The following is a 15106-nucleotide window of genomic DNA, read 5'->3' on the forward strand; positions in this document are numbered from 1 at the left end:
AGTACCACTACGAAATCAGGCATGTCAAATTGAATGCTGGAGAATGAATTTGTAGCATCAAACTCATAATATGTACCAGATGCAGGCTTCTGTACACATTGATATGTATAAAATTGCAAAGGAATCTGTGGATTTTTTAGAATATCTGCTTTGTATTTAAGACCATAACTGGCTTCATACTCAACAACAGGGATTCTTAACTCCATAGTCTGAATAATGCATTTGCCTGCATCTGGTAAGGTATCAGGCAGAGCTTCTCCTGTAGGGTTTATTGCACTGTACCTCATTAAAGCATTGTTATCATTTGCAGCTCTTCTAAATGTGATTCTTAACCCACCCTTCCACATAATATCTTTGTAATCTGAGAAGAATCCTGGCAACAGGCGCATGGGGAACAGCACAGTGTGGTTCTTAGATAATATCTTATCACCAGCCTCGAATCCTCCTATTTTGTAGTATGAAGCCTCGGTTTTGGATAATTTTAATGTGGCCAAAGCTGTGGAGGTAATGCCGGGATAATCCACTCTGTTTATAACAACGCCATGCTTTCTGATCTCAATTTCAGAGAACAGATGTGGCACAAAATTGTCTACAAGTCTTATATTAGAATTTGCCGGATAATCTGTTCCATCGAGCTTTACAACATCAAATTTGATGTATAAATCTGCTCTGTGGGGGTGTATAAAGCCATCCCCTACATCAAGATCAACCTCAATTTCTGTGTTGGGTTGATTTAAATTTGCAAATGTCCTCCTGTTTGGAGGGAATGATTGTAGCTCATAACTCTCAATATTTTCCATTGTATGTATTTTTATTTAAATATTAATCTCTATGATTGCAGTTGTTGTGGCTCCAGCAAAATCAACTAATTCTTCTTTTTCATTAGTGACCATCAACTCAATATAATCTATTCTATTATGGCACACAGGAAAATATAATGTTGGGGATGGATTGTAGATGATGGGCTCCATAAATTCAGAATTAGGTTTGAATGTTGCAATGATGCCTGTTTGTTTGTGAGAGCCTATGCCATTTGATTTGGTGATCATACCCTCAGCCACATTACAGTGAATATTCAGAGTCTCTATGGCTAAGAATTTAGGTATATTCATAGCAGTGTGTTTGATGCCCGGTTCAAGTTTTGTGTTGTTCTCAAAGCCTAACAGCTCTCCTGTAGTACCCAGATCCACTGTTTCTGTAGCAGATACAATTTCTACTCTGTGAGTGACAGAATTTTGACTTAACACTACACCTCTGGGTAATTGAGCATTTAGAGTGGACAGATTATACTGCCCTGGAGTGATGACAATTTTTTCATCCCCAACTGCAATTGTGTTGTTGTGGTGTGTAATATTAGGGATCAAGTACATGCCATAAAATGCCCTGAGAGCTATTGTTTTGGGATATACAATATCATCATGCAATTTGAGTTTCAATATTGAATTTTGGCTGGTGAGATGGAATACCCCCATGATGTTTCAGATACCACAAGGCTTTTTGAAAATCTTCAATTGATGGTTTATTTATTTGAGACATATATCTAAGAACTGATAAACACAAATGTCCGCAATTAACATCTTTGAAGTTTTGAACACGGGCATTATTGTAATAAAGATTAGCTGAATTTAGATATTTTATTAAATTTTCAGGTGGAACACCTCCAAATGAATCAAACACAAATGCCTTATTGTTTAAATATTTAAGATAACATATCCAGTGAGTGCCCTGATTTTTGTACTCATCCAAATTAACAATGCCACACTCTTTGTTGAGTGGTTGCTCTGGCAAAGAATCAGACATGTACACACCTCTAAAATGTTTGATGCCCAGTGGCGTGATTAAAGCTTCAATATCTTGGTTTGTAAGCGGCTCTTGTTTTTTTTAAACTTATTCATGGCTCTCTTAACACCCTTGCCTTTTTTCTCCATTGCCAGGTTGTGGCGCTTCTGCTCATCTAATTCTGCCCTATTTTTCTTGGCATCTATTACTGTTTTTGCTATGGCAGCTGACCCCCCAGCCAAGCTCCCAACAGCCCCGAGGGCAGCTAAGATGGCAGGGATGGTAAATATAAATCCCCCCACATGTGATTTTTTTCTTGATTGCTGTAATTTTTTTAATTGGGGGGTGCTAAGCAACAATTTCATACCATGGCCCTTTGCAATACAAGAATTTTTTTTCTTGCGCTGCTTTTTGGTCAAAAGACTGTCAATAGTTTTAAGAGATTTGAGACCTGCATAAGGTATTTGATACATAACACCCTTGGCCTTCATTGTAGGTTTATTATATACATATTCACAACCCCCACCCCAATTTTTGTTTGGTGCTCATAGCTATGGTGGTTCCCAATGCTGCTATTTTTTCACTCAAAGAAGCATCTTTGCTTACAAATCTGCCAAATGCAGCCTCTTCTAATTTCTTGTCTGCAACATGTCTCTTATCAAGATCAGAATGTGTGTTGTATGCAATATCATGGTCTCTACAAGCAGCATCTAGGGGATTAACACCAGGATCACCTCTGTTTAATCTATGATCCAATTTTGTGCCTGGACCACAATACTGATAGCCTGGAATATGCAGTTCAAATGGCAGCTTGTTTATAATGTCATTAACCAGCCCCCGACCCTCAGAAATATTCCAAAATTTGGGGGGTAGAGTATTAATTATTTTTATAAGATATCCAATCCCCTTAGGATCATTTACTATAAAATTAGACAATTTGGTGCTTATCATGTCCATAATTCCAACCTTTTCATTGTAAAAATTGTGGTTCCCAGCATTTTCCTCCCCAGCTATCACCAATAGCCTATCTACAAGTTTCCTGACATCATCAACCCACACAAATTCTTTAGGCAGGGTGTTGTATTGTTTGATTCCACTACCTGTCTTGATCTGTGACCATATGGGCTTGATTAAATTGTTGTATTTTGCTCCACTGCTAGACTTAACCCTTTTTTGTGTGGGATCATTGTTCTGGTACAGAGCATCTGATTTTATTAATATTTCTTTGTAATCCTCATAATCTTGATCTGTATAGCTGCCAGGTCTCTTCCTGGTCATGAGTTCCCACAACCCAGGTGTGCCGGTGTACTTAACAAAAGCACCTTTTTCTCCAAGTCGAGATTCTGAATATACAATTATATCATCTCCCATAAATGTTACTCTGAAATTGCCAATTCTATGAATGATGCTGCCATCAAGCTCTGTGTCAGCATATAAGCCAAAAACCTCATCTTTATTGTCTTTAGGTGTTGTTAAATATTTTTGAGCAAGAAGACCCAATTCAATAGGATCCTGAGTAGCTTCAATTCTTCTAGGAGCAATAGGAGTAGGTGTATGAATACTGGAAAGTGGGGTGAATGGATAATCTAATATGTTTCTTGCAGCTACAGGTACAAGCTCTGTGAGCAAATTTTGATTTTGTTCTGTAACAGTTTTGATATTCTTACCTAAATTATTAATAGCATCAATTACAGGCTGTTCTGTTTGTTTGTGTTTTTCATAAATTCCACGGTTCTCTGATTTCCATCCCTTAAATCTTTTTACAAGATAATCTCTTAACTTAAGATCATCAATGATTGGCCTTTTCATGTTTATTTATATACGTCTCAACGTCTAGAAAAATGTTTCAACGTCTAGAAAATTGTTGATTTTATTTCTGTATTTGCCACTATTGGGTGTTCTTGTCATATCAATTGTGACAAACCCATAACTGTCCTGGTTCCAGCACTTGCTGCAAAACTTAGAAAAATCATTGTAGCTCAGGTCCCCACCCACATATTCATCATGTATGTGTTTGAGGTTGGTATGGTCTTGATGAAACACACAAATAAAATTGCTGTTGTCTCGGATCAGTTGCTTGGGTATTTTTGAAAAAGTCTGTGCCAGGTAGAAGCAATCAATATTTTTGTGCCGGCCCTGTGTAAAGAAGTTTCTAACCTTGTTTTGATTATCCAATATAATGTCATCAAACACAACAACAGAATTATCGAGACAGTCATGAAGTGGCTTAACATCTGGTTCAAAAGTGGCAATATCCAATCCATCATATAGCTTCATCAGCTGCTGATATTTTAATTGTTCCAAGCTCTTAGAAAAAACATACAAGTGCCTGTTTTTCCAGTCTAACCAATTGGGTGCCAATAAAAAATTATCAACTAATAGTGTAGTTTTACCACAAGCAGATGGCCCAACAATAAGACACCTAATATTATCAGGTAACAAGTTGCCATTTCTCTTATTCTGCTGTTCAGGTTCTGGTAGTCTTTTTATAACATCCCAGGTGTTCATATTATTATTTTGTTTGCATCGATCCAGCTGTGTTCTGGGAGACCTAGCCATTTGACTAGTATCTTGTTACCTTTTTGCGGATGACTTTTTCTATGAGATATGTGTCAGGCTGTTTAGTTTTGCTGAGCTCTTGTTCATAGAACCTGCCTTTGAGAATTTCTCCCCTGTGATCCTTTATTATATATGTGTTAAGGGTCCCGGGTTTAACTTGAACCACTGTAAATAATTCTGTGCTCCAGTTTCTTGTAAAGCCTCTCTTGAATAAGTGCTTATATTTACTGATTCTTACTTGATCCCCTACCCTGTATTTGGCCTTTCTTGTTGTTGGCTGGTATCTAGGATAATAAACAGTGCTGATCAATTTTTGCTCATCAGATGAGCTTATTACTTCAGAGGGTTTCATGTTGATTGTAGAATGGACCGAGTTGTTATATTTATGTAGAAGTTCTGGAAGAATATTAACCCATTTATAATTACCCTGCAGTGTAAATTGTTTATACATAAGATTTTTTAAGGTTCTGTTGAATCTCTCTACAATTGAGGCCTTGAGATCACTGTAACTCGAATAATGTTTTATTGCCTGGCTTTTAATAAATTGTTGAAACACTGAATTATAAAATTCTTTGCCATTATCTGTTTGCAAATAGCGCGGGGATCTTCCACTCTGATTGATGATTGTTTTGAGGGCCTCTGTAACACATTTTCCAGTCTTGGATTTGAGTGGCACAGCCCAGGCAAATTTTGAAAATGTGTCTATAACAGTGAGTAGATACTTGTAGCCCTTGTTGATTTTGTCTAAGTTTTTCAACCCCCCACTTGCCATTTCAATCAAGTCGCTTTGCCATAAATCATCTATGCCCTTTGTGACTACTGGCAGTCTCTTAAAATTATGTCGGGCCTGTCTGTGTAATTCATCAACAATAATTTGTCTAGACATAATATGTAAACAAGAATATTGCAACTATGGGGTGTTCAGCAGCTGAGACTGCAGGATTTTCTAAATATAATTTGTCCCCTATTTGTATTTTAAATTCCAGAGAGCCATCATCTTCAGTATAGGCTGTTTCCAATGTATCGGGATCTGTAAAATCCTGTAACTCTACACTGGTGATTTTCACTTTGTTATCAGCATTTGTTATTGATAATGTAGGGTAGTGGTGTGCCTGTGGCTGTAGCCAATATTTGATCTTGATTGGTCTCAATGTGCCCCCAACAAAAAACTGGTAATAAAATTGTGCAGGGGACAGCATATATATTTTGCCACCTGGTGTAAATGGTGAATCATATTCTTTGTTGGGGATACTGTACAATTCAAGAATTACTGTATGTTTTGGGATTTTCAATTATGCCTGTTATTTCCTTTTCTGCTGTCAGCAATCTACTTGTTACAGATTCAAGATGCTCATTGATGGTCCTAACAACATCATCATGGCCTGGCTTTATTTTTATGTCCACAGCAAGTCTCTTGTATTGTTGCACAATATCTTGTAGCTGGGTGGCAAAAACAGACAGAGCATTTGCTTGATTGGATTCCATGGTCCCTAGCTGTTGCTTGATATTAGCTACAATTTGTTGCAAATTTTCAACAACTGCCAATTTTGAATTTTGAGCTGTAAGATCATGGACCTGCCTTCTGATATCCTCAAACAGGGCATGCAGTTCATTAATATGTTGATTTGTTGGAAGAGTGGCCACTGTCTGAGTGAGTTGTTTGATCTCTGCCTGGATATTCTTGATATCTTCTGATTTCAATATCCTATTCACTGCTCTCTTAATATTTTTAAGTTCCTGTGATGTAGGCAGATTTGATACAGTATTTTGCAAAAATTCAAGTGCCAGTTTCACATTGTTTAATTCAGAAGCATCAGCCACATTTTGCATAGCATTTTGGAGCAGGGCTATATCTGCCTGAGAGGGTGTGGATTGTTGTAAAATTTCAAGTTTTGTTTGGATATCATCTATCAAATGATGAAAATGAGACAGTTCAGATTCAGTGTTGAGGTTTTCAAGCTTTGTGATTTGTTGCTGGACACTGACAAGGGTATCTACAATCCCAGGCAATCGGGATTCAAGTACATTTGCCAAATCACTTTGCACTGCTGCTATTGTACCTTCAAGATGGGTTATGGAACTTTGAATTTTTCCAAAATCTTCATATGTTTCAAGTTGCAGCTTAATATTTGCTACACTCCGAGTTATTGCATTTAAAGCATCAGAAGATGGCAAATTGTTCATAAAATTTTCAAGTGTCTCAATTTTGTCTTTAACCTCGGCTATGGCATTGTTCAGAGGATCCAGATTAGGTATCTGGAGTGACTGAATCTGTTCCTTTAGAGTGGAAATCACTAGATCAAAATCTTCTTGTGATTTTATGCTTTTGACAATTGTTTGGAGCTGTGTCTGGACATTATTTATTTGCTCTTCCAATTGTTGTTTCAATTGCTCAGAGTTGTTAGCCTGGGTCTTAAATTTGGCTTGAAGAGCTGCTACAGCTTCTTCTAAACTTTGAAAATTATTTAATGTAGCCAGGTCAGTATATTTCTGAAGCAATAATTTGAGTTCAGAATCAATTTTAAGAAGAGGGTCCATGCATTGTGATTGTAAATTTGTAATTTCTAATTGAAGACTGGCATTGAGTGTGGTTTGTAAAGCTTGTAAATCACTTCTTAATTTCTTGACTCTGACATCAAGCATCAAAATCTCATCACTGTGATCTTCATGTCTTGTGTGGCCAAAAATATCATTAGGCATTTTGATTTAGTAGTTATTTATTATTGAATACCTGATTCTTAATTCTATAAAAAAGGGTATAAGCTTGTCATAAGATCCAGGGACCTCAATATATAAGCAGTCACCAGCAGAGACAGTATAAACAGTGCCAGAAACCATGTTTGAGTGCTTAATTCTGTAAATATTTCTTCCTACTGAAATCTTGACATCACCCTCAGGGGTTGTAATAAATTGCAATTGCCCACCTACAGGTAATTGGTAATGATTTAAATTATTGTTAAATATGTACAATATTTTGCCTGTTTCATCATCGACATCTGTAAGTATGCTGTTCAGATGAATTATTAACAAGGCACTCAGTTTAGACAGCATATCAGAAGAGGGTTGTGGGGTTGGCAGGTCCATAACAGTCCGTTTTTTATACCCAAATAAGTTCATAGGCATGTTTATTTATTTCAAATCATGCTCTGTAATTGGGCATTGATTGCCATTTTTCAAATCACAATGACCCAATGGTAAAGTATGTATGCCACATGATAAAATGCATCTCTTATCATCACGTGGGTCCAGAGCCACTTTTCTTACAACATTTGAAGTCAATAGGTGATCCACGCTCTGAATTCTGGATTCTGATGTTTTGATTGTTCTACATGATTTGATGCAATTTTTGTAATCTTCAAATTTAAGCTCTTTTTCCACAGTTACTCTGCCAATGCCCTTGGCCTTTTTGACAACAGCACTACATGTTTTAAAACTGTACATCTTGGCACTTAACCCAGCAAATTCCACAATAACATCACCAAGTGTCTCATCTTTTAACTTGCCGGGCACCTTTTTGTTGTGGGGTTGAATCCTTTTATGTTCACTGGTATCAAAGTATTGAAACAATTCAGGCTGTGTCATATCTTGATAAACATCTTCTGTTTGAATATCAAGAACAAAACTATCAGTGTCCATGTACATCAATTTTACATTATCACCATAAAAAGGCTTCAACACATCATAATACAATGTTAACATATGTAATTTGGACAATTCCAATATTGCAGCCCCTACATAAATAGGTTTATCAAACTTAATTTTTGTTTTTTTCATGTTGAAAAGAGCCATATCTTCATTATAAATTCTTCTATAATTGAAATTAGGCTTTGCAACCAATTTTTTGCTCAGGCTGGGGTCAGTAATTATTTTAACATCGGTATGTTTTCTGACATTTTCAATTGTTTTGCCATACACAGAATTAACCAACAATTTAAACAAGCCCTTATCAAATTTGCTCTTTGCAGATGTTCGAAGCTCCGTGTTTGTATCAATGTATGGTTTCAACCATCTTGAGTGCCTGAACCTCAAAACTTTTCTAACTTTGATTACTTGAACACCATGTTTCATCAGGAACTGGAGGTTCTTGTAATATGTGACATAGCCCTGTTTTGCCTCCAGTGTCATCATGAGCTTCTTCTGTTTAGAGCCAGGTGAGCACTGAACCTCGGGAATTGGGGGCAGCTCAGAAAATTTGTTATGTAAATGATGAGGAAATATCAGATCAACCTCTAAGAATAAGCCATAATTACTGTCATCAAAGTCCTGAAGATCCTCAATATTAAAATCTTCAACCCATTCAAGCCCTGCATATGGCAGTTTTTGCATCATAGCGTGACCATATAGGCTGTTTGCATCCACATACAATATATAATTTGATGGCAGTGCTGGATCATAATCGGGCATATATTTGTTATTTGCTCTGGCATATCTCTGAGAGCATTGCACGATGCCTCCTCTTATACCTTGCTCCACAAACAGATACATATCTTGATCTTGGATCAGATCCAATTGCTTTTTGGTGTTTAAAAACATTGCAGACCATGCTAGGCCCGGGGCACTGTAAAAATACACTGGGTCCAGTCCATAATTTTGCATACAAGATTTTCTGAATGCTTGAAGTATATCAGCTAAGAGGGCCACATCAAGTTTCAAATATGCCATGTGATAATCACCAAATGTCCGGCATTTTAAATTGTTCCACATCAATTGGGCATGGTGATAATGTTCATCTGTGATTCCAGAACCTCTGATTTTGCTGTAAAACTCATGTTGTGGTGGAAGAGAACACTCATCAAATTTAGAAAAATCTGTAACATAGTCATATGGATATACCCCCTTCTGCCTAATTAATTTCAGATCCAGATTTGGAAACAATGCACGTGTGATTTTGAATCCATCATCAGGTAATTGAGAGGTCAGTGTAGCCAGGCTATCAGATAAAAATCTGTAAGAATCAAGAAATCTCATGTGAATAGGAACACCATTAACTTTAATTGTTTTGCTAATAGATATATATTTCTCATCATTTTCAGCTAAAATATTTAAATTCTGCTTCTCAAACCCCTCGTATCTGATCAGATGATGAAAATCATAATTGGATGCTCCATGGCAAAATATGGGGACAAATCTTGGTCTCTTGATCTTAATATTACAGCTATTACACAGGGCCTGTTTATATCGACCATCTGTATGGGAATGGTGATGTACCTTGATATTTGTATCTGAAAATTTAGAATCACATAGTGGGCATTTTTCTGCATTGTTGAAATCTTCAATCTGATCCTCTGTTAAAGGCAACATGGGTTTTGATTTTAATAAGATGTTAGATGCTATGTCACGGCACTCATTTTCTATTCTATGTGCAAATATTTTGATGGCATCTGGCCCCATGTATGAATATTCTTTAGTAACAACACCATCCTGTACAACCACATAACAAAAGCTGGAAGGTTCATGTAGCTGGTATGGTGTAATTGAGGATTCTTCAGGATCTGGATTGCAGGATGCAAGAGATTTGAGGTTCGATTCAAAATCATAGACAATATATGCTGGGTGTTCCAACAAGACTTCAAACTTTTTGAATTCTGCATTTTCACTTGGATTGGGCATCACCATATGAACAGGTTTATGATTGCCACAATATTTCAGATGCTCAATTAATCTGTTCTTGGCAATTTCTGCACTCTCTTTACGAACCCCATTCACCATTTTCCTGCCATCAATTGCAGTTGAGCATCTTCTGCACACCTCGAATATTCTATTAGATTTGTCTAGTTGTGCTCTCACTAAAGCTAGAAAATTATGTATCAGAGTGTAATGGTATGTATCTTCCCCTTCAATTAAGAGCAAATTAATCGGAACAGCAGAATCATCATAATCACTGATTCTGAGAGGTGCTATCAAGCAATTATCACGGCCAGTGGAACAAATATATACGTTAATAGATAATTGTTTGCCATTGATATCCCGAGCCTTTTTTTCAAATTTATCAATATTCTGAACAGACATTGGATATTCTAAACCCTCCATTGCATCGTCAAAATCATGTTCATGTTGTTTGTAATAACTTATTCTCTGAGAATTTCTTGAAACTGGATACAAAGCAGCTAAAATACACCACAAAAAGCATTTATTATCATTATTTTCTATATTAACCACGGCTCTTCTGTTTTTAATATTGATAGGTAATGGCAAATATGTAGAACCTTGTAATGGGCTGAATTCAGAAATATTAACATATAACCTGTGTGGAAAGCCACATAGGCTCCATCCAGACTCTTTTGCCGCAAATTCAGAGTGCTCAATATTCAATTGATCTATCAAACTGCTTATTATTGTGTCTGAATTTGCATTTGAATATACAGGTACAGTTTCTGTTATGTGGGGCTGTGTAAATTTTGTGCCATTTGGTTTCTTATATTGTGTAAACAATTTGAGGGAGAGCTTATAAGAGCCATTTTGTGCATTTAGAATTGCCTGCAGATCAGGTTTTACACTGTTCAAGAAATTCTCAATGCCACATCTTGGCTCTGATACAAACCGATAATCCCTAAGTTGGGCATTAAAACTGCTATGGATAGGTGCAAAGCATGGCTGCTTTGCTACTCTGGCATTAAGAGGTACTTCATGCTTCCTTTTCAGACCAGATGTAGATGCTTGTGGGGGCAATGTTGATGACTGTGCAGAACAAGTATTTTTATGTGTATATGTGAAGTATTGCATGCTGTATTTTCTATTGCATTTGGGGCAAATTTTTGTGGGAGCTCTGCATTTGCCTGGGTCACAAATCTTTTGGTGTCTAGCCCAATTAGAGCTGGATATATTTTTATTGCACTGATTACAATATTTTTGACTTGGCATTTTTTCCGTTGTTTATTATATACAATTTCCCGGGTTTCAATTCAAAACTTTATACTGAATAAAAAATATCAGTTGGGTTCAGCACTGTGCTTTTGTGTGTATATATGTATATGTGTGCATATGTGTGTTAATATTTTTGGCTTTGGTATTTATAAAATTTCCTGGGTTTTTAAATCAAATCTTTATGCCTATTATGACAGGTTGTAATGCCAATAGCCCACAAGTGGAAAAAGAGAATAAATATTGATTCACACTGACCTTCCGCAAATGCCTGCACGAACATGCATATCTTGAATGGCAATGACCCAGCACTGAGTGCTATGTATTGATTTTTGTATAACAAGCTGTGACAGATATAGGCCTAACCCTAAATAACAACAAACAAGCTAGATGTAACAAATATCAGGCAACAATATATATTTAATTAAATCAAACAAGCCTGTAAGTATGAGGAGCAATGTAAAAACACATCTGTTCTTCTCAGCCACTCTCACAATACTGGCTAATGCAATACAAAATCTCTTTATATACCCTAAATTCACGGGAATTTCCCGGCTGATGTAATTTTGTTTGCACGCAAAGCTTCAATACTCAGAAATTGCATCAGCCGAGAAATTTCCGTGAAATTTGTTTTTTACAAGAATTTCCCGAGAGTTTTTTCACAGGAAATTCCGAGGGGGCATATTTTTCACGGGAATTTCTCGGCTGATGCAATTTTGTTTGCATGCAAATACTCAGAAATTGCATCAGCCGAGAAATTCCCGTGAAATTTGTTTTTTACAAGAATTTCCCGAGGGTTTTTTCACAGGAAATTCCGAGGGGGCATATTTTTCACGGGAATTTGTTTTTTACAAGAATTTCCCGAGGGTTTTTTTTCACGGAGCAATTCTAGAAGAATTGCATTGTTTTAATATTGGATAAACAAATTGAAGCTGGTATCCAATTGAACTTAAACCAGAAGTAACTATGTGTGTGTATGTAGGTGTGTGTGTATGTGTGTGTATGTGTGTGTATGTGTGTGTGTCTTGGCCTAGTTTTAAGTATAGGCAAAAAATATCAATTTTTGACAAGTTTATAGACAACAATCTCACAGAAGTGCCTTTTTGTAAGTATGGGTAAACAAATCTGAGGGGCTCTTCCTTTCTCATGGAATCCATGAGGGCTTTTTTACAAAAATCTTGGATTAGAGGGGGTTCCACACTAGAGCAAGAAGCTCATATGGGCATGTTGAGCTAGGTTTAAGTGTAGGTAAATCTGCTTGAGGAGAGCTCTTCCTTTCCTGAGCTCTCCCTACCACCAATCCCACTACTTATCACCTTCTCCTCCCCCATGCACACGTATTCTAACTGGATATGTAGATTTTCAGCGAAAAATGCAGGCTCGACCAGGACTCGAACCCAGGTCTCTGGCAATCCATGCCATTGCTCTACCACTCAGCTACCGAGCCGGCCTGGCTTCCCCTGCATTTTCGCTCGGCTCGGTAGCTCAGTGGTAGAGCAATGGCATGGATTGCCAGAGACCCGGGTTCGAGTCCTGGCCGAGCCTGCATTTTTCGCTGAAAATCTACATAGTACATCTCCTGTGTGTGCCTAATTTAATGGATTCTAACTGGATGTTGAAAATATCTTTGTTATGAAAAGAAATTGTCGAAATGCCAAAGGAAACTCGCATCATCATAGGATATTTTTAAAAAAGTCTGGATGGCCCTCTTGGTGCATCTATCTATTATCAAAAATGTTAATTTAACTTTGAAAAATATTAGGTTCGTTTCTCCAAAAGTAGGCAGAAATTACTTCCCCAACGGGTCTTACAAACCAGTCGTATTTAGCGACTTTTTTCTGAAGGTGGCAACTGTGTTATGTCAACACTCCGATAGTTCCCTCGCCAGGCCAGGCTAAGGCTGGCACGGTTTCTTATGGGCTAACCCCACCCCCTGCCACTTTGTTCTCGGTTCATGGTGGAAATGTTCCTCGCTGAGACTTCTTCAACCCTCTGCAAGTGTGTCAACTTGGTTAGGTCCATGATTAGGCCAGCTCTTCCGCAGCACGGACTGTTGCCTCGCGAGGGCATTCTCGTCTCCCTTCCTATCTGCTTAGCCTCATCCCACTCTATGTCATGTCCTGTTTCTCTCGTGTGTTTAAATATTGCATTTCTTTCTCTCTTAAGTCGTACATCATCCCTATGTTGTTTCAACCTGTCGTTCAGCCTCTTGTTTTTCCAAACAACTTTCTAAATAGTCTGGAGGGAGTAATGTTTGTGTATATATAATGCCATGGTTTTGTATCTTGTTACTTTTGTACTTGATACAGAGTCTGAAGAAGACCTTGCTAGAAGGTTGAAACGTTACGTTTAGTTTATGTTTTTAATAAAATAAATTACTGCCTTGGTCAGCATATTTAGTTTTTCATAAATCATGGAAACAAGGCTTAATGGTGTTACAATAGAGAGATAAACGAAAACCATGGAACAGGAAAAATACTGCCAATTCCTGTACTTTAATTGATTTGGGACAATTTTGTGAAAAAAGCTGCGGGAAAAAAACTAGTTTTTTTCCCCCCAAAAAGCCAATTTTTTCCAACCACTTGAAACTTTAATTTGTGTTATTTAGCACCAATTTGATGCCACCTTTGACGAATCGCGACGATGAGGATGAATGTTTGGACAACACTGATGAACGGACACTCACTAAGAACACAAGGCCGGGACTGTAACCAGTGAACTTCAGTGGCGAGAGCAAAATTCAACCACTTCATGAACTGTGCCACCGAGGCAGTTTTCATTTTTGCAAGATTTTACCACAGCCAACAAACATATGCTTTGTAATTTGAAACGAACAAGGTTTGTTCAAGGAAGGCCTATGGTATATTATATTATGTGCAGGGCTCGAAAAATCCCATTCGCCAGGTCGCCATGGCGACTAAAAGTTTCAGCCTGGCGACTATGATCTTTTGCTGTAATATTGCAGATTTTTAAGTTTCCATGTAAGAAATTTTGAAGATTCTAAGTTGAAATTCCAGTACAGCGTAAGGTAGCAAATGATTTTTTTTATCAACTTTCAGAACATTACATACAGTCAGTAACAATTTCTTACCCTTTGTCCCCCAACCCCATGTCCCCCATCATCACATGATTTAGCGATGTTTTCAATACGGTGATGCTCAGCTGCTTCTAGCATGTAGTAGGTGGTTACCTGGTGCCTGATTTTCAGAGCTGGTTCCTAGCTCTGAAGAAGATTTTTCGAGCACTGATTATGTGCAATTCTAATCATAGCTAGTTGAAAAATAAAATCATCTTGGCTATAGACATGCAGAAGGGGCAGCCAGCGTTACATGTGTGAGATTTCACACACAAAATGTAAAGTTATAGACATGAAATTGGATTAATATATAGTCACAATGAACTTATTTCATAGAATTTACAAGTACTTGGTGACAATTGCTAATAAATGAAAAAAATTGAGTATGATAGCATAGTCAGAATGCTTGAAAAATATTAACGAAAATATGCTATGTGTGTGACGTTTTAAAACTTTAACAAAAATTGACTTCATTTGTCTGCGAGCCATATAGGCTACAAATGCTGATAATTTTTGTTAGTGATATGCAAATCAAATGCATTCACGAACATTTGAACTTCAATGCAATTAAGAACAATAATAATTTTCAGATTAATTCGGAGATAGAGAGAGAGAGAGAATACTCTCTTTTTCTTTCCTTCTTTCTTCCTCTCTCTCTCTCTCTCTCCCCTCCACCCTCCCCGGAAAAAAAGAAGGAAAGTAAGAGAGAGAGAGAAGTGGAAGGAGAGAGGATATCTCTCTCTCTTTCCAATTTGTTATTTACATGGAGTAGGACGACTTTTCATGGAATGCCCCAGAAATGAAATTCTTCCCTATCCCCCTCCCACCCAC

General features: G+C 37.3%; 1 protein-coding gene and 1 non-coding gene across 2 annotated transcripts in view; one reads left to right on the plus strand and one right to left on the minus strand.

Moving 5' to 3' along the window:
- The window catches only part of LOC146005388 (post-GPI attachment to proteins factor 2-like), a 67975-nt gene that overhangs the window by 48933 nt on the left and 3936 nt on the right, over positions 1-15106 (minus strand). The gene's annotated exons all lie outside the window — the stretch shown is intronic.
- On the plus strand, positions 12674-12744 carry TRNAS-GGA (transfer RNA serine (anticodon GGA)). The gene has a single exon. It is a non-coding gene; the product is annotated as a tRNA-Ser (tRNA).

Source organism: Lepisma saccharinum, chromosome 1 (assembly GCF_977018435.1).
Source record: "Lepisma saccharinum chromosome 1, izLepSacc3.1, whole genome shotgun sequence".
NCBI classification, from domain to species: domain Eukaryota; kingdom Metazoa; phylum Arthropoda; class Insecta; order Zygentoma; family Lepismatidae; genus Lepisma; species Lepisma saccharinum.